This window comes from Mixophyes fleayi, chromosome 5, assembly GCF_038048845.1.
Source record: "Mixophyes fleayi isolate aMixFle1 chromosome 5, aMixFle1.hap1, whole genome shotgun sequence".
NCBI classification, from domain to species: Eukaryota; Metazoa; Chordata; class Amphibia; order Anura; family Limnodynastidae; genus Mixophyes; species Mixophyes fleayi.
In genome coordinates, this window is record NC_134406.1 from 244,669,344 (window position 1) to 244,690,126 (window position 20,783).

The following is a 20,783-nucleotide window of genomic DNA, read 5'->3' on the forward strand; positions in this document are numbered from 1 at the left end:
AAAGAACCCTTTCCTTTGCTGGTTTTGAAACTTCCTCTCCTCTAACCTTAGGGAGTGACTGCATGTCCTGTGTACAGTCCTTGGGGTAAAAAGTTTCCATGAAAGTTCTCTGTATTGACCCTTAATATATTTGTACATAGTAATCATATCCCCTTTTAGAGGCCTCTTTTTTAAAGTAAACATGCCTAAACTGGCTAACCTTTTTTCATAACTTAATGACTCCATACCCTTTATCAATTTTGTTGCCTTTCTCTGAACACTTTCTGGTTCTGAAATGTCATTTTTATAGAGTGATACCCAGAACTGTACTGCATATTGAAGATGAGGTCTTACCAATGATTTATATAGTAGCAAAATTACACTGTCTTCCCTTGCATCGATGCCCCCTTTTATTCATGCCAATACATTATTGGCCCTTGCAGCTGCTACTTGACATTGAGCACTATTGCTAAGTCTGCTCTCTATGAGCACTCCCAAATTCTTTTCCATTTTAGGTTCCCCTATATTTAGTCCATTAAATTTATAGATTGCGTACTTGCTTTTCTAAGAGTCCTAAGTGCATAACCTTACATTTATCTATGTTAAACTTCAACTTCTATTTGGGTGCCCAATCCTCCAGTTTATTCAAGTCCGTCTGCAGAGAAACTACATCTTGCTCTGATTTCATTATCTTAAAAATTTTAGTGTCATCTGCAAAAGTGGAAACTTTGCTTTCGAAACAGTCACCGAGGTCATTAATAAATATATTAAAAAGGAGTGGCCCCAGCACGGAACCTTGAGGTACTCCACTTAAAACTTTTGACCAATTAGAAAATGTTCCATTTATCACAACTCTCTGTTCCCTATTCTCCAACCAGGTTGCGACCCAAGTACAAATGTTGTTTCCTAGACCCAGTTCCCTTATTTTGTAAACCAACCTCTTGTGTGGCACTGTATCAAAGGCCTTTGCAAAATCTAAGTAGACCACATCCACAGAGCTGCCCTGGTCTAAGTTCTCACTAACTCCTTGTAGAAACTAATTAGATTAGTTTTACATGACCTATCCCTCACAAATACATGTTGATTCCAAATAATAATCTTATTGCGTACCAAGTAATCCTGAATACTATCCCTTAATATACCTTCCAGTAGTTTCCCTACTATTTATGTCAGGATTACAGGTCAATAATTCCCTGGTTGTGATCTCATTCCCTTTGTAAACAACGGAACCACATCAGCTATTCACCAATCTCTCGGTACTGAGACAGATGAAATTGAATTTATGAAAGTTAAGAATAGCGGTCTAGCTATTTCTGAATTTAGCTCCATAAGAACCCTTGGGTGTTTACCATCTGGACCGGAAGCTTTATTTATCTTAATTTTATTCAGTCGCCTTTGGACTTCAAGAGACTAAACTGACTGTCATTGTCCCAGGTCTATTTATTGACTCATGCAGTGCAATATGAAATTACACACACAGGATTCATGTTTGGACATACATCTGTTTATGTAGCATATTCTGCATTAAAGATCTCTGTGCATGCTCAGAAACAGACATTATACTATAAAGAGTATTGCCATATAGTTTCCAAGATTTTTTGAGACACCTTCATTCTGGACACCCTAGATGCAGCTAATGCATACCGAAAGCAGCTGGTTGATTTCTCATTCTGTCCAACATTGCTGACCAGGGATGGATTCAGAATCCTCAGAAATGTAAGTTTGGTGGCTTTCAGATTACAGCACCCACTCTGGACAAACTTAGAGGAGTGGTGTTTGGAGCTCTACTGCCCAGAGAATATGCCATCATTTCTGCAGAAATAGATCTATTACAGCAGTATTGTGAAGCAGTTGCCACAGCTCAGTCCATATCTGAAGACCTTAAGAAGTACATGGAGACATTGAACTCTTTGGATATCCGGGAGAAGTCGAGAGGTTGAGACAAAACTGGCTACAACTCCAGATAGAGGAGTGGAAGATGTGTTCATTGATCATAAAGTATCTGACTGTCCTGTTCCATCTAAATGTACAAAAAAGAGACAACACAAAGAGAACATCCACAAGATTCAAAGTGGAGAAACTGGTATAAGGAAAAGACAGATGTCCCACCTCACAGGACAATGGAAGAACATCAAAATAAATCCTGGGTTGTTTTCAATATCACTTCCATTGCTTCTATGTTTCTGTATTATATTATCTAATGGAACAGCCTAGAATTCAGTAATGGATCACTTTACAAACTTATTTTTTTGGTAATGTAAATATGAGGGGTATTTTGTAATTACACATCCTGGTACAGTAACATCCGCACCAGTTATTTTAAACAAGTTAGTGTCAGGCAGATACAACTTAGGCATTGGGTTGATTACATGTAATTAAATAAAAAAACAAGTCCACAAAGGTAGTCTAATCCTTTAAACTCAACTAAAAATACACCCACATGTTATTATAGACATCATCTTGCAGGAGGGTTGTAAAACACTTGAAAGTTTCTTTTATCCTGTATAATGAACACACCAATTCATTGTAGAATTGTTTTAACTAAGAGTTAATTGTTGATTCCAGTACTTAATACTGTTCTGTTAAGAATGCTCACATTTTGTTCACAATCATTATGGTGTCTGGAATACTCTGCATTATACTGAAAGCTGTTTCTCAGCAGGTAACATATTGGTAAATATGTGCTATTTCATACAAATGTTACTTAGTCTTTGTATAATAATAAATATCCAGGTACAGAAAAATTAGTAAAATAAAAACAATGGTTGTTATTAATGACGGTTCACCCGGAGGTGAGTTACTTCTAATATGGACATCTTTGGCTGTTTAAAATGTTGTAAGATGTGTAGTGGAGACAGTAATGCCTCTGCCCCCTGCCCATGTGTGCCTCTGTCCTCCTTCCATGTGTGCCTCTGTCCTCCTTCCATGTGTGCCTCTGTCCTCCTTCCATGTGTGCCTCTGTCCTCCTTCCATGTGTGCCTCTGCCCCCTGCCCATGTGTGCCTCTGCCCCCTGCCCATGCGTGCCTCTGTCCTCCTTCCATATGTGCCTCTGTCGCCTGCCCATGTGTGCCTCTGTCCTCTTTCCATGTGTGCCTCTGTCCTCTTTCCATGTGTGCCTCTGTCCTCCTTCCATGTGTGCCTCTGCCCCCTGCCCATGTGTGCCTCTGTCCTCCTTCCATGTGTGCCTCTGTCCTCTTTCCATGTGTGCCTCTGTCCTCTTTCCATGTCTGCCTCTGCCCCCTGCCCATGTGTGCCTCTGTCCTCCTTACATATGTGCCTCTGTCGCCTGCCCATGTGTGCCTCAGTCCTCCTTTCATGTGTGCCTCTACCCCCCTTGGCCATGTGTGCCTCTGCCCCCTGCCCATGTTTGCCTCTGTCCTCTTCCATGTGTGCCCCTGCCCCCTGCACATGTGTGCCTCTGTCCTCCTTCCATGTGTGCCTCTACCCCCCTTGGCCATGTGTGCCTCTGCCCCCTGCCCATGTGTGCCTCTGTCCTCTTCCATGTATGCCTCTGCCCCCTGCCCATGTGTGCCTCTGTACTCTTCCATGTGTGCCTTTGCCCCCTGCCCATGTGTGCCTCTGTCCTCTTCCATGTGTGTCTCTGCCCCCTGCCCATGTGTGCCTCTGTCCTCTTCCATGTGTGCCTCTGCCCCCTGCCCATGTGTGTCTCTGTCCTCCTTCCATGTGTGCCTCTGCTCCCAGCCCATGTGTGCCTTTGCTCCCCTTCCATGTGAGCCTCTGCCCACTGCCCATGTGTGCCCCTGCCCCCTGCTCATGATTGTTATTACTGACGATTCAACTGGAGGTGAGTTATTTCTAATATGGACCTCTGTGGCTGTTTAAAATGTTGTAGGATGTGCAGTGGAGACAGTAATTTTGGAGGCTGAACCAATATTTAGGTTATCTGTTTACTAGGGATTTCTGTAATGTGTAATCAGGAGGGGAAGCTGCAATCCCCTTTTCTTCCAGCACACTGAAGACATTGGGGGTTATAATACCGTGTGTCAAAATTGAAACTGGGCCCTCAATAAAGGGTCCTGTAAGTTTCTATGTTCCTAACTTCAGTTGAATGAAAACATAATTTTAGGGTTCTAATTACTTTCAAAAACTTTCCCTCTCTCAGCAACATCTTCACTCCCCAATTTCTACCTTCTCTGCCCCTGATCTAACAGTACCACGCCTTAACCATACCCTAGCAACAACACTCGATCAAAGCTACCATGATCTCAGTCAAGTAAAGAAACAAGTTGCCTACAAGAACTTTCTCACAAAGTAAACTGACATTGGCGAAAGTCTTGTACGTCTAAGAACCTCCTCCATATACTGCTATCTACCACTCCTATAAAAATGCTTTGAATACTACCAAACAAACATACTTCTAATGTCTTATCGCCACTCAGGATTCATACCCCAAATGCCCGATTAATACATTTAAATCTCTTCTCAACCCTCCCAAACCAACCACTTCGACCACCATTACTGCCCAAGATATTGTGTTTCCTACTTCAAGGAGAAAATTAACAAGATTTGATATGAAATCAAATGGCGTCCTCTTCACTGGGCAGCATTATCTTCATTTGATCACACAAATAAAGATGAAGTATCTTCTTCTTCTACCACTCTATTGCCTGTCTACTTGACATCCCCTATCCCTATCCCCTCACAAATCATTCAATCACTGCATTCTGTGCTCATTCCATTATTATTTAGTCATGCAGTTATTACTGCTTCCAATCTTTCAACTCCTTGCCCTGCCAAGCTTTAGAGAGGTTCATCTACACTTGTCCTACATGCATTCTTTCCTTACTTTATCTATTGGACCCTCTTTAGTCAGGCTTTTGTTCACAACCTTCTACGGAGACTGCACTTAATAAGGTGGTCAATAATTTCATCAATGCTAAATCTAAGGTCAACACATATTTCTAATTCTGTGATGCATTTGACACTGTTGATCACTCTCATACAAAAGCAACATTTCCAGGGTCTTCGGAACACCGTCCTATCATGGTCCTCATCCTAAATATCATCATTATCATCACCATTTATTTATATAGCGTCACTCTTTCTGCAGCGCTGTACAGAGAACTCACGTACATCAGTCCCTGCCCCATTGGAGCTTACAGTCTAAATTCCCTAACACACACACACACAGACAGACACAGACACAGACTAGGGTCAATTTGTTAGCAGCCAATTAACCTACTAGTATGTTTTTGGAGTGTGGGAGGAAACCGGAGCACCCGGAGAAGACCCACGCAAACACAGGGAGAACATACAAACTACTCACAGATAAGGCCATGGTTGAAAATTGAACTCATGACCCCAGTACTGTAAGGCAGAAGTGCTAACCACTTAACCACCGTACTGCCCATACTTATCAACTAGCTCCATCAGTGTTCCACCTCCTATCTGCTTCTTCTATCAGTTGGAGTACCACCAGGCTCGTTCACAAGCTCTCTGCTCTTCTCTATCTATACCACTTCTCTTGGAGACTAATAAGCACCTTTGAATTTCAATAGCATTTCTATGCAGATGGTACCCAAATTTATCTATCCTCTTCTGATCTGTCACCATCTGCATTGGCTTGCATTACAGAATATCTTTCTGTCATTTCATTATGGATATCACCTCGCAACCTCAGACTCAATCTTTCAAAAACTAAACTAATAATATTCCCACCAGCTAGTAGAACTGCCTCAATTTCTGTCACAACAAGTTTGTCCACCCCTCAGGCTCACTGTCTGCAGTGAGTAGACTAATTTTCCTTGCTAAACGTCCTTCTATTGCCGCTCAGTCCCAACATTGGTTGCCTGTACTTCAATACAGAGCCATTAGCAGAACTGCACCAACATATCTCTTTACTTGTCTCAAATTACCTCCCAACTTCATTCATCAACAAATGTTATGACATATTGGAATGTGGAAATACTTCACTAACTGATTGATGGACTTGTAAACTAAAGTGCTGCTACTATTTCCCCACTCTCTGTTCTCTGTTCCAAGAAGCCTCCTTCCTCCTTATTGATAGAATAATCGCTAGTTGCTACATAGGGTCCTCACTTTCCTTGCCGTCTCACCTACATACATTTGACTTTTAAGGGCATAGACTACATTTTTGGAGGAACAATTGAACCAAAAATGTAATCTTACATCTCTTTCCCGAATAGTGGCACTTTTGACCAGAATAATAGCATTGTGCGCAGTGTCTATATGAAGACATACCCTCTGGTTGGTAGGAATCAAGTAACCATGTTGTACCTGTGTTTATTTTATTCAGTTTGCTGTCAAGTAGAGAAGAAACTAATTAATTATTCAAAGTTTTTGTTCAAAGTCGTAAGGGGGGGGGGGGGGGGGGGGAATACTTAAATATTGTGGAAAGAGCTGTGCCACTATTCAAACCCAGCTAATATTTTCTAACATTTTTGCACCTCTTGTTATTTGGAACAAAAAGTTAGGGGAACAAAAAAAAGTAGAAATAATTAGCGTGCTGGGATTAGAGACTCTAGGCTTACATCTATTGTATGTGGAGCATTTCTACAGGCCAGTAGTAGCAGAGGATGCTTATTGACTTCCCCAGGTCCACGAGATTTGCACATTTGTCTCAACACGTAATCCATGCATGGTATCTTACATCCATACGTAGGCCAGTAATTGCTGTTGGCTTCACCATATTTGTTTTATGTCTATATATAGCTTTATGTCTGAGCTTTATATACATTTATAAAGGTCAGACATACTGGGTTCATTTATAAACCATTTTTATATTTGCTTTTCTAATAGTCCTTGAACAGCAATAGTCATACATCAAGTTCTATACTGTGTCTTGCATAGTGCAATATTAAATTTATATCACACCCTTTCTTTCTGTGATGCACTTGCAAGGTATTTGTTTTTTACATATAACATAGTATTATGATATTTTAGTTAAAGTGCCGCTCATCTGTCAATGGGATTGAGACAATAGATCAGAGGAAATACCTGATTGTGGCTGTTGGACTGGCATGAGGGAATCACTGGTTGGCATTGTCACTTTCCCCATTCATCAAGCGATGGCAGACTTCCCGAATCATGTACCAGATGGGGCAGCCTGTCAGTTCAAACACCTGATATGAAGCCATTCGTCATCTGATAACATGATGGTTCAGCAGCAGCTGGCTCACAGCTCTGCAGCCTAAGTACACATGTGATGGACTGAAGCCAGCAAAACAAGCCACCCTGCAGTCCTTTGATACCATACACAGTCCTCTCCTGGACCAAAGAACAGGTGGGAGCTGATAGAATGAAAAAATGCCATGTGTTGCAAGGATCAGAAAAGAGATGGCACAAAAAGCATCACTTTATATAGTAACTGAACAAATAACATCACTTTATACAGTAACTGAACATGTCAAATATTGAAAAAGTAAATTTGTGTCCTGCTACAGTGGGGCTTATTTAATACCATGGTCCACCCATGTGCTGCAGCCAGTTAGATTACAAAGCCTGTGTTTAGAACAGTTGACAAAATGAAAGCACATGTCTGATTGGTTGCTAAGAGTCACATTATATTTTTATGTCCCAGGGACAAGTGCAGGGGGTTGTAGCAACACAATTTGCATAATCACTGCATCGCCATTGATCCAAAACACAATGTTGTACAGTGGGGGCGGTGCCATGATGGCGCGACTCGCTTCGAATTACGTTGTGAAGGCCCTGCCCACTCCCGTAGTGAGGTAGGTAGGATCCGTCAGGGTGGCCTAGTCTTCTGGTAGTTTGAGAGAATACCCCAAAATTCTGGATTTTTCCGGACATTCCTGGAAGGTACGTTTGGTTTTTGTGTTATGTGAATATATAATTATTCTGTGTACAATTTTACAACATTTATCATCACCACCATCTATTTATATAGCGCCACTGATTCCGCAGCGCTGTACAGAGAACTCATTCACATCAATCCCTGCCCCATTGGAGCTTGCAGTCTAAATTCCCTAACATAAACAGACAGACAGACAGAGAGAGAGACTAGGGTAAATTTTGATAGCAGCCAATTAATCTACTAGTATGTTACATTGTGTAATATGTTGGGTCTATATAAAGAATAATTCCAATAATATATGCACATAGCCCCATTTTATTTAATAAATCCCAATGTTTCACTAACACATAAAATTAATATTATTCGTCAGTCTAATATGGCAATATTACTTACATGCTTACGCCTGCTGCAAACATAACTTCTATTATTATGACTAAATAAATGCAGATAGTTGCATAAAATGAACATGTCATAATGCTGTACTTGTGCTTGATTTTCCCTGTGCCTGGGTGGTCCTAAATAATACTCACTACATGGCCTCTTAATACACAAACACCCTGGACTTTAACATGTGTTCATGACACTGTCCAGGCACTATTCTCTCTTGACACTTTCATTACATACTTATATTGTGCAGAAATGAGGTAATGCAACTTGTACATCTACAGGTACCACTGTCACGTCACATCACTCTACGCTACACTTGTTGCTCCTGTCATAAACCTGGTTCATGCACCGGTGTTGTAGAGCTGGACGCATGGTGAGATGAGTATATGCATGTAATTGCGCACAGTTGGGAGGTATGAAATAGAGCCCACAGATCGCTGAGTGGATACTCTGAGAAGTCTTGCAGAGAGTACCCTGAGAGCAAAAGCTATTAAATAATATTGTGTGGCCACATTCTGTAGTTCCATACCTCACTGTGCATCCACATGGAGTGGTGGCAGCTACAACGGAATATTGTTTGTCATTTGATTTGTTTTGCAGTGACGCTGCAGTGCTCCACTTTCCTGCTGTTGTCATTTTATCAATCTAATGAGCAGGAGCATCTCAGAACTAGTAAAAGTCTTATAAGAAGAAAGTCTCAGAGAGGGCCCTGTATAAAACGCTTGCTGATCTCTCCCAGAACAACAGCTCTTTCAAGCGTTAAGAGAAAACAAATAAGAAAAATGATTATGATGCATTTCGTAAAAAAAAACCTCACACACCTCAACTTTATCATGATGACGATGACTGCTGTATCTCTTGTGCGTTGTAAAACAATGATAAATGATAATTAATAATAAATAAACAAATTTGTGTGCCCTCCTTTAAAACAAGTAACCAGTATATACCCTGTGCTGCTTGAAGCAGGGGCGACAACAATTGTGAGACCACCTTCAAAAGTGATAACCAGTTCCAGGCTCTGCCAGGCTGAGCTGGGCAAACTATATAAAGGAGACCCACAGTGTGGGGTCCCCCTGTGACTCTAGGGCAGTGATAGGCAAACAGATATAGTTCCGGGGACGCATGGGCGGCCCTCTCACCTTCAACAGGGCCGCACGTTGCCCCTAATGCCCATCACTGCTCTACAGACAACCAGACTGCTTGTCCCCAGGAACAAGCACATTTGCTTTGTTATTGTTTTTATTTTAAATTTTGGATTAGAATAAAAAGGTAAATGATGAGTTTGGGGGGAGTTAATTAAAATGATTTTAAAGTTGGGGTTTGTGGTTTACTTTTATCGTGGAACTACAGGTTCCAGTGGGTTCTCTCTGCCAGTGCATGTAGTTCCACAAGCATCAGCATGGAGATACAGTCAATGGCCACCAGGCCTTGCTGGGATTTGTAGTTCTAATTTTGGTGCCAGGATGAGCCACAGTGCTATTCGGCACAGGACCAGCTGTCCCCGGTAGAAGTATGTCTATGGGGCATGATTTTCACAGGGATTTCAGACCTGTGCTGACCCATAACTCTCAACTGTCCTGATTTTGGCTGGACAGTCCCAAATTGCAGACCTCAAAAGGGATGGACCTTCTGCAGAAAAGGGGCGGACTTTCATGTAAAAGTGGGCGTTTTGGGGGTTATCTGGCCGGGGATTGGGTGGGCTTATTGTGACCTCAGTGTTGAGGGGTATGCTGACCGGGCTAGAGCTCATTTCACATAATGATGTTGGGGCCCCACACTGTTGGTCTAAGTGTTATATTGTGTGCCCATGTTTGTTGTGCCCCAGCGGAAGGTGGGCATTCATTTCATTCTGTGGTCTGGTTGGGTTGGGAGTCGGGAATTCAACATGGAAAACTTTAATACAAATGCAGTGTGAAATTAGACAAATAGTTTGTGCGAGACTTTTAAAAATCTGCTGGGCTCTACATTGGAAGTCATGTACTAGCATCGCGTAACAATGCCAACCTGCTGTTAATCCACAGCCACTAATTGACGATTCGCATTTATGCATCAATAGAAAGTTACAAAATGAAGGCAAATGTCTGATTGGCTCCTACCATTTTATTGCAGGTTTGCACCTTTGAACAACATTAGTAATGTCTTAGAGATGATTTGTTATAAAATAATTGCTTGGCTGGAAGTGTTATGGTAATGTGGGCACTGTGTCATTGGAGTTCATGGCGGCTATATCATTTACTCATTCCAACTAAGCAGTAGGGCTGATATAATTATTAGTAATAAACACAGATGTACAAAGAAATAAGATTACATAACGTATCACTATGTGTGTTACATACCTTCCAACTGTCACTTTACAGCGCTAGGCAGCCCTCTGGGGTGGGGACCTCCTCATGCACCGTGGTCACGCCCCTTTGTGATGTGACCACACCCCTTGTCCCACTGTCGTGAACAGACATGTTGGGAGGTAGGGTGTTAATACATTGTTAGGGTCTCATTTTATGTTCCGGTGCAAGTAGTAGCACATGGACAAATCCTCTGTAGAGCATGTAAAGAAGTGCCATATTTTCATACCGCACGGTGCTAAGTATATTTGTATGTTATTCCCGTGGTCATATGGATGTCCTCTGGGATCTCCAGTTTCCTTCCATGGTTCAAAGACATATTGGTCGATTAATTGGTTTCTGGCTCAATTAACCCTAATGTTCCTGTGTGTATTTGTACCTGTGGAAGGGAGTTAGATTGTGATTTCCACTGAGGCAGGGACCGATGTGAAGTAATAAATGTCCTCTGTTTGCAAAGGGCTGCACAATATATTGGTGCTGTGTAAAGGATAATCCTAATAATAATACTAAAAGTACTAATATATCGAGTATTACGTATTTATTACTTGCCTACTTCTATTCACTCCTCTCCTGGAGATCCTGGGGCACCGTGAATCTTGGCCTCACCCCACAACACAATTGCACCATTTCGTTACATTTCAGGACCAAAGTGACGCGATTCACCAGGAAGTGGGCTGGATGCAAAAGAATGACCTGCGCTCCACGAACCTACCTGGAATTCAGGAGACCCCCCCCCCCCCCCCAGGTGAGTGGGCAGGTATGGCCAAAGCTGGTGTTATAGCAAGAGTGGCAGCCATAAAGAGTGTGAAATATAATGGGCTGTATACATTTTAATGCACCTTTGTACAGAACAAATGCCTAAATACCTGCTGGTAGGTGAGTGTGCCATTATAAATGGGGCGTCATAAAGAGCAAGCATCTTCATAGGGGTCAGCACTTCTGCCTCACAGCACTGGGGTCATGAGTTTGATTCGCAACCATGGCCTTATCTGTGCGGAGTTTGTATGTTCTCCCCGTGTTTGCGTGGGTTTCCTCCAGGTGCTCCGGTTTCCTCCCACACTCCAAAAACATAGTAGTAGGTTAATTGGCTGCTATTAAATTAACCCTAGTCAGTCTGTGTGTCTGTGTGTGTGTGTTATGGAATTTAGACTGTAAGTTCCAATGGGGCAGGGACTGATGTTAGTGATTTCTCTGTACAGCGCTACGGAATCAGTGGCGCTATATAAATAGCTGCTGCTGCTGATGATTTTCCTCCAAAACAAAAATAATGTACATATTATATATACTTTTTTTTAATTTTGGCAGACAGTGAAGATTTAAAAGCTGACTCATGTTGTATCCTGTGGCCTAATATTTTGAAGCGCTGTATAATACCAGATGTAGAAATGAAAATATCATGGCTGGCTGCAGTACATCTCACTTGGCTCCACTGAATCCTGACAATAGCTGAGAACGCTCAGAGGGGAGGCAATAGCAACAACCTTAAAAATTATTCAAGCATTTTCCTAGGCTTACTGCTGGGATGATATGTCTGCACCATACAGGCTATTCAGGGACTGTCATATCCATTGTAGCCATTCTGAGTTATTTATAAATAACTGCGTTGTTGAGAAAGAAAATTCAGTTTGCCAGACTCCACAGAAACAGCAAATCCCCAGCAGAAACGTTATTTCCAAGCAGCAAATAAATATTTACAGGATTGCTTCAGTGCGTGACACAACACTAACGGAATCCTACAAGGTCTGTGGTGCTGGCTTCATTGCTCCTCATTACTATCTGTAGTCAATGGATTCCGTCTTCACGCATCATTCAAAAATGTACCCCTTGATGTTTGTTTGCAATATACTTTAATTACAGACACAAAAACATCCCAGAATGTTCCCATTCTGTGCCATTGAAGCTTGCATGCATTATAAACATGGGTATTGGGGCACTTAGGATGATTGATACATATGGTCAGATTAAGAATTGGTGTGGGGCACTTTCCCACCAAGCAAAAGCCGTCTGTGCGTTCTGTTATGCTTGGCAGACAAAGGACAGACATCTCAGCGGTGCCCACTGGCATTCTCCCATGCACAACTCATTCAAAGAAACATTAGAGCTGTATAACATTGTGATAATCATTGGATTTTGAACCGCACTCCATTGTCTCAATAGTAAAAATCTATGTTTATGTAGAATTGTGTTTTTTTAATATATATTACCATCATATTATGTAGTGCTGGCCAGATAATATTGTTAATCAGTCCCTGTCCCATTGGAGCTTGCAGTCTAAATTAACTACCGCACACACACATTAGGGTCCATTTTTATCAGTAGCACATTAAGCTACTAGTATGTTTTCGGACTGTCGGAGGAAACCCACAGATTCACAGGGAGATCATACAAACTTGATACAGATGGTGCCGTGGTTGGAATTGAACCCACAACACCAGTGCTGTGAAGCAGCAATGCTGACAGTATTATCCTGTACTTACTCTGTAAAGGCGATGTATGGTGTGGAGAAATAGGGCGGTGCTACAAGTTCTATACAGCATTTTGTGTTAACACAATGCATTGTTTTCTGGGGCCTGATTCATTAAGGATCTTAACTTAAGAAACTTCTTATTTCAGTCTCCTGGACAAAACCATGTTACAACGCAAGGGGTGCAAATTAGTTTTCTGATTTGCACATAAGTTAAATACTGACTGTTTTTACATGTGGCACACAGCAAGTCATTGAACGCAGGCTCAACTGACTTTATCATTGGTCTTCAGGGCTTTGAGTACAAAGGATCTGATTTGCAGGTTACATGTTACACTGGGTTGCAGTTGTGGGATAAACATCAGTCAGGGGAGGAGTTACTTTTGCTTTTCATTACATAAAATACGGTTTGCTTACAGAAGTCATTGCAGATTTGCCTCTCCGTAGTGCCAGGCTGTCTGATGTGCTCCGTAGTATTGTGGAGGGAGTATTAGTCTTAAATTTAATACAGCAAGTAGAAGAGCTGTTCTCATGCTGGTTCTTGACAGACACCTGAAGCCTCATCCCAAATCTTTAGGATGCTGACTTAATGGATTTGATACAGGACAAACAAGGTGCACTCTAGAGCACAGCATGTCAGTTAGTCAGTTAGTACTAACCTTCCCCCTATTTAATAATACACCAATCTATAGCCTGAATATAGTATTTCTGTTACCTTAGAAACTAATCACTGGTACAGACTCTAAAATCCACCCTTCCAAAATGAGATAAGAAAAAGAAGTTCAACCCTCAAGAAATGTTGATTCACAAGAACCATAAGTACACAATTAAAAAAAAAAATACTGGTCCAGAATAAGGGAAACAGTACATTAATTGTTGTGAATTTACAGAAATGTTGATTCACAAGAACCATAAGTACACAATTTAAAAAAAAAAATATTACTGGACCAGAATAAGGGAAACACTACATTAATTTGGAACAAAGAAATATTCTGAGGCAAGTAGATTCCATAAGAAATTTAACTGTAAACATTTTTTTCCTCAAACTATTTCATTTTTCAGCAGAACCCTCTTGAGATATGTTGACTTGAGAACTTAGGAGGTCAGCACAGTGTCTTAGTGGTTAGGACTTCTGCCTCACAGCACTGGGGTCATGAGTTTGATTCCTGACCATGGCCTTATCTGTGTGGAGTTTTTATGTTATCCCTGTGTTTGCATGAGTTTCCTCTGAGTGCTCTGGTTTCCTCCCACACTCCAAAAAACATACTAGTAGGTCAATTGGCTGCTATCAAATTGACCGTATTATGTGTGCTTGTGGTTGTTAGGGAATTTAGACTGTAAGCTCCAATGGGACAGTCACTGATATGAGTGTGTTCACTGTACAGCGCTTTGGGATTAGTGGTGCTATATAAATAAATAGATGATAATGATTTACAAGCTTTATGGGGATGTCACACTTCTTGTTTTAAACTGGTGCATCTAATTCTCTTCCAAGTGCATGGGTTTGCTGGCCAACTGAAGACGTTTGTACTAGCTAAGTTTTGTGGACCCATTCATGAAGAGTACGAAAATGAGATAAAGGGTTGAAGAGTACACATATTTAAGTGCATTCCTTGCATTGCAGAAGGGTGCACAGTCATTTAAATTCTTCAAAAACACTTTCATGTTTAAGACTGGACAAGGTGATTTGCGGCAGTTTTGAACCAGCAAACTACCAGTGAAAACCGTAAGTGGATAAATTCTGCACAATTTTCGAATTTAAGTCCAACTTGAAAAAGAAATTGCATGTTGTTGTTATAAAATGACTTAACTGCACTCATGTTGTAATGTAGAAAATTCCGACTAACAGTACGAAAAGCTTCAGCAAGTACGAAACCAATTTTGCATTGAATAAGCAGAGGGGAATTTAACAAACTATTACTATTACTTAAATAACATCTTAATATACAATGCTAGACATTCTGCTAGGTCACATTCAACGGAACATCTATAATTATACCTCTGTTGCTAATCTTATTGATTATACACAGAAGACTATTGTTAAGGACTGATACATATTCTTTAAGATGCCTTAGTTGGAAACGATTGAATGTAGTTTTAAATTAACAGAAAATCTGATTACATGCCAAGTGGTATCTTCCACTCAAGCTTGAAATGGGAGAATTTGTTTCCCTCCCTTTAAAATCTGTCTGTCTGCGTGGAGACTTATAGCCAAAATTATTTTTCTCAGAAGCCTGGAACATTTTTTTTTTTAAGTACGTTCATAAAAGTACGTTCATAAAGCAAAATGGAAGAACTGAGTCTTAATTCTATGTCAATAACACCAGAGATAGATTCACAGAATTCTGGAGCCTTTGTATAGATCCTTTTCTGTCTAGACTTAGTATTTACCAATGTTAAATCATTATTAATGTAGTTGTAGGTGGTGGGAGACCTCTCTCTTTTTTTTCTTCTTACTAGTTCATATTGATACTGGGTTCTATTCAAAGGCAGTTTAGAGTGCAGGGATTTCTTTCAAGCAAGTCGTTCAGTCAAGTGAATTTGCAGAAAGAAACTGGGATTCTCATTATTTCACCCAAGCTGCACATTCGTCTCTACATTAAGACCCAGCTTTCCGCACGCTAGCTTGTACTAGCTTGCACACCACTTGCATAAACATTCAAGAACAATGATCCTTTTCATAACAAGAATCGCCTGATGTAATTATTAAACAGAATAACGATATATTAATGTGGATAAGTCACAAATGTAGAAAACTCAAACCATACATGATTTAAATTTGCATATTTAAAGGCTCGACCTTCTCTGCAGCCTTACAATAAAGATATAGGCCAATTGAGCTCCGTGTAAGTGGAAAAATATCTTAGTTAGCTAGTAATGTTTTCTATGTGTGTTTTTTTTATATGTAAAGTCTTTAGATCTATGCATAATATAAATATGTTTTTATTTGAAAGAGAAATCATTCAGCAAACATTTCAACTTCAGAGAGTTACTTGGAAGCTTAATACAGGCTTAGAGGATGCAGATTACAATCACTTACCTAACAAGTTCAAATACAAGTCTATGGTATTTGTTTTGGGAATTTTCACAAATAAGCGCACTGTCTTTATAAAGCCAGCTTAAATCCAGTTTATAGAGAGGGTGGTATTTAGAAATAAGTGAAATTTCCAAAACTGTCCCTTAAAATATCTCATGCACCGCCAGTAAAATTTGACCTCTATATTGTTCTAAAAGATCTTAATATGTATAGTTTGGAGCAGAGAAGGGAAAGAGGGGACATGATAGAAATGCTCAACTATATCAAGGGTTTTAACAAGGTACAGAAGGGAAACATTTTTCAAAGGAAGAGAAGTATTAGAACACGACATGCACTGAGACTGGAGGGAAGTAGGTTCAGAGGAAAAATACTTCACAGAAATTATAGTGGATAAGTGGAATAGCCTCCCATCAGAGGTGGTAGAGGCTAATACAGTAGAGCAAGTTAAACATGTTTGAGATAGACATAGGAATATCCTTACAAAGAACTAAGGATCAAATAGGTTATGAGGTTACCATGGGTTAAAAAAAGGTCAGACTAGATGGGCCAAGTGGTTGTTATCTGCCGTCAAATGTTTCTATGGTTCTATGTTTCCCGGTCCTACCACAACCGCACCACACATCAGAATGAATTGACCGTTGGATGATGAAACTCAAGGGTCGTAATCTGAATGGCGCATGTGCAGTGGGCCCAACTGAGAGAGAGGCTTGGATCTACCCAGGAAGTGTGCTACGGCTGGGAAATACAGATGAGGGGGCTCTAGCTACATTCATTCTCCCCCTTCTTTCTCTACAGGAAGCATGGAACAGCTGGGAACCCTGTGACATCACAAGGTAGTATAAAGGGTTAATTTCAGGAGGGGCTGACTGATATCTTAGATCTGTAGGCGGGGAAGGTCAATTATTATCCATTTTCCTCAACATGACTAGTCCAGACATTTTATCTGCAACCCAGTAGGGGAGATTCTGTGGAAGCACAGCTCATCTCCACTCCCCCCTCCAACCCACTGATCCAACACCCACCAATGTTTAAGAGGGAGAGAGCCAGGGGTTTGCCCAGGTAGGGGAAAGCACTGGAAATTTGACCCTGGATATATAAGGAGCCACTCCAGGGGGGGAGATAGGGTTCATTCTGAGATTTGATGGCTGGTAGTTGGAGGGTGGAGAGTTTTGAGTTGCCGTTCTCTACTAGTGGACTACATCTGCAGATCCATGGGTCTTCAAGTTAGAACAGCCAGGTGACTGTAACTCCTTAAACTAGTGGGCTAAGGGACAGATAATGTGGTAAACCTGCCTGGTATATATTTACTGTTTATATATAGTATTCTAGTGTTGCTTTTATTCCACTGTTGTACTTTTCTAACTGCATTTGTGTGACTATATTGCAAGTGACTATAAGAACACTAGAAGGTACTGGATAGGCTTCTCTGGCATAGTAAGGCACCCCTGGGTGTCAAGCCAGTGTGAAGTGGGTAGGTTTGGGCCAGAAAACCTAGTATCTTCACACTTGTTATAAACGGTATATTTATATTTGAGCATTAAATCATTCTTACATGGACAGTAACATATTTGGGCACGCGTGTGAAATTTGCGTAATCGTACTCAATGGCGAATTCAGTGGAGGCGATTGGGGCAATCCCCCCCCCCCTGGCAGCAGTGAAATTCCAGCAGTAGCTCACTATGTTCATATGTTCATGTTACCTGTGGCTGACAGGCAGCAGGGAATCCTGTCCGGCTGCTCTGATCGTGTTTTAGCACAATCAGCGTCGTCGAGCAGCATTATCTTCTTGCCAGTAAGCCCTCGGGAACATGAATATAGTGAGGTGCCACTGGAAGCCCACTGCTTCTGTTAGCAAAAAAGGGGGTGGGGCAAAAATCGCACCCACCCCCTAAAAAAATCTAGGTCGTTATCAGATTAGTCATTTAAAATTGGACACATGGAATACACGTGATCATATAGTACTGCCGTATTGGACATTTAATAGTGGTCATATATGGAATACACGTTCTGCATGGTTCCATTGCAGTCAGTTGAATGAGCGCAGCAGCACAGTGGTTAGCATTGCTGTCATGAGTTTGATTCTAGCCATGGGCCTATCGGTGTGGAGTTTGCATGGGTTTAATCCCATAGTCTAAAAACATACTGATGGGTTAAATGGCTGCTGGCAAAAGTGGAACCTAGTGTTGTGTGTGGGACTGAATGATAATTGTTCTCTGTACAGTGCTGCAAAGAATAAGACGCTCTATAAATACATGGAAACAGTAATGCATGCAGTTCTTACTATGCAGCATGCATGTGAACTAACTGCAGTGGAACTATGTAGTATGTGCTTTTCATATGACTAACATTACAGGCAGTGGGGGTGTATACAGTGGTATGTCATACAGCCACTTCTCCTACTGCCTTCATTGTAAAACTACCAAATTCCATTCACTTACATTACCATTATATTTTCCATACCGCAACCTCTAATTGTCCACTTTGACCGCTGACTACATGGCTGATGAAATGGGTAAGTTACTGACTGTAAGTGGTTCCCAAAACTGTCCTCAACAGGCTATATATTTCTGATCTCTTTTCAGTAGACTCCGTGTATTAAAGAGACTGTAGTCCCCAAAGCGGTATCTGTTTAATAGTGCCTGGCACACAGGACTGTATGTGCTACACATACCTTAATATTATCACACTATGAGCAAATTCTGCAGATTGTCTCTGCCGCCCCTCGTCCTGCTCTATGTAATGTGAGAGGATTATCACACATCCATAATGGCTGACCACAGAGCTATGGGAAGAGATAACTTGATTAAGGGAAAAGAAGCAATGGTATCTCTACTAAACTGTTAGCTCTGCAGGCAGATTTGCTAGAACCATCATGGAAATTAAGTATAGAATGATAACAATAATTTTATGCATTCCTAGCTGTATATTCACATTAGACAATTATAAAGGAAAAATAACAAATAAAAATTTTGGTTACAGTACCTTATTATTACTAGAGGACTCATTGTAAAATATCATTATGAGCCGTGTATGAATTCACCTTCAATTCTGTTGGCTGATTAAAAAACCTGTAACAACAGATGTGAGAAACACTAGATAGACATATACTGGTCGAATCCTCCATCAAATAAGATTTGTCAGCTTTTCTACAGACTGTATAAACACTATTTATTCAGAACTGTATTAACACTATATGTTGTTTATTAACAGTTTTTTTAAATAGAGCTTACATATTACACAGTGCTTGACATAGAATATGTAATCATTCACATCAGTCCCTACCCCACAGAAGCTTACAATCTACTATCCCTATCACATGCACACACCTCAGGGGCAAACACAGGATTTGTAGAGGGGGGTTTTCACACCACGCCACCAGTGGGCGTGACCAGCATGCATGGGGGCGTGGCTTTAATATTAGACAGTGCATGGCTGCTCTCCAACTCTTCCTATCCCTGTAATATACATGGGCAATGCTGTATGCACTACTGTTAGGTGCACGCAGCTCTCTCTTTTCAAGCAGAGCCGTGTGAAGCGGGAGCAGGGCCCAGCCATCTCAATTATACTGTGCCCCAGGCGTGGAGGGGGGTTTCCAGGCACTATGACCCCCCCCCTCTCGGTTTGCCTGTGCACCTACATCCACACACCAGTGTTAAACTTGTAAGAAGCCATTTAACCTACCATGTATGTTTTTGGTGTGCGGGAAGAAATATAAGCACCTGGAAGGTGGCCGAGAGGCAGGCAGAGGATCTCGCCCAGCCACTCTGATTGTTTTTAAAACACAATTGGAGCGGACAGGCAGCATCTTCTGCCCACTTCTCAGCCGCCAGCTGCAGCCGCACAGTTACTAGATACAGGATATAAGCTCTTTATGGGTCTCTTTTAATGGCATCAATTTTGTACCTCCTTGCTGCACAAAGGAGTATATTTACACACTGGGTGGAGCATCCAGACGCACAAGTGCAAAACTGCGCTCCGATTGTGCTTTGTAAATTACCGTCATTGAACAAAACTTTATCTTTCAGACCCTCGTTCAAAATCATGAACACATGACACAAAAAGTGTTGATTGTTATTGCAATATACAACTTTCATATACCAGTCATTTTAATCTGCATTTACATATTTCACGACACCACATCACGGTGTATATTTTAAAGATAAAGCAATGCCTGATTCATTTTAATTCTTTATTTAATTCTAAAACTGAGTTCCTTGCAAGCAAGAAGCCTCTCGTAGCCGCCGATGGAAGCTGAGCTAACTAAATCTGTCTTGGACCTTACTGCTTTACATGGACACACAATGCCTGCCATAGCAGTCTTAAGGATCTTTACTCACCAGAAAGTTGTTCTCTAGACAAGTGTCTCAGTAATAATAGAGAAGATGCAATGCCTTCTTGTCTCAGAGCGTGATTAATAGTTTCGCCTTGTTGTCTCAATTAGCTCTGCCAAGTGTTGGCCAACTCGGAATTAAGACAAAGTTGTCACTGAATGAATCCTTCAGAAAAAAGGCTAAAAATAATTTGAGCTAAATGGTTGAACCCTTTGTAATCTTACTAAAGAGTCGGTGTTAAGTGGAAAGCTCTCTACAGATGCTTCAAGTCACCGTCCACACTCTCGCCATGTATTATCCAGCTTTGTAATAAAAAGGGCACGCAGAAGACCACAAGATGCTCATTAGATCCATTGAACCATGCCCTTCCCTGCTGCATGACTAACCGAGAAGTGACTATAATTTGCTGATGAATACAATTAGAAGAGAATGATACGACACATTAGC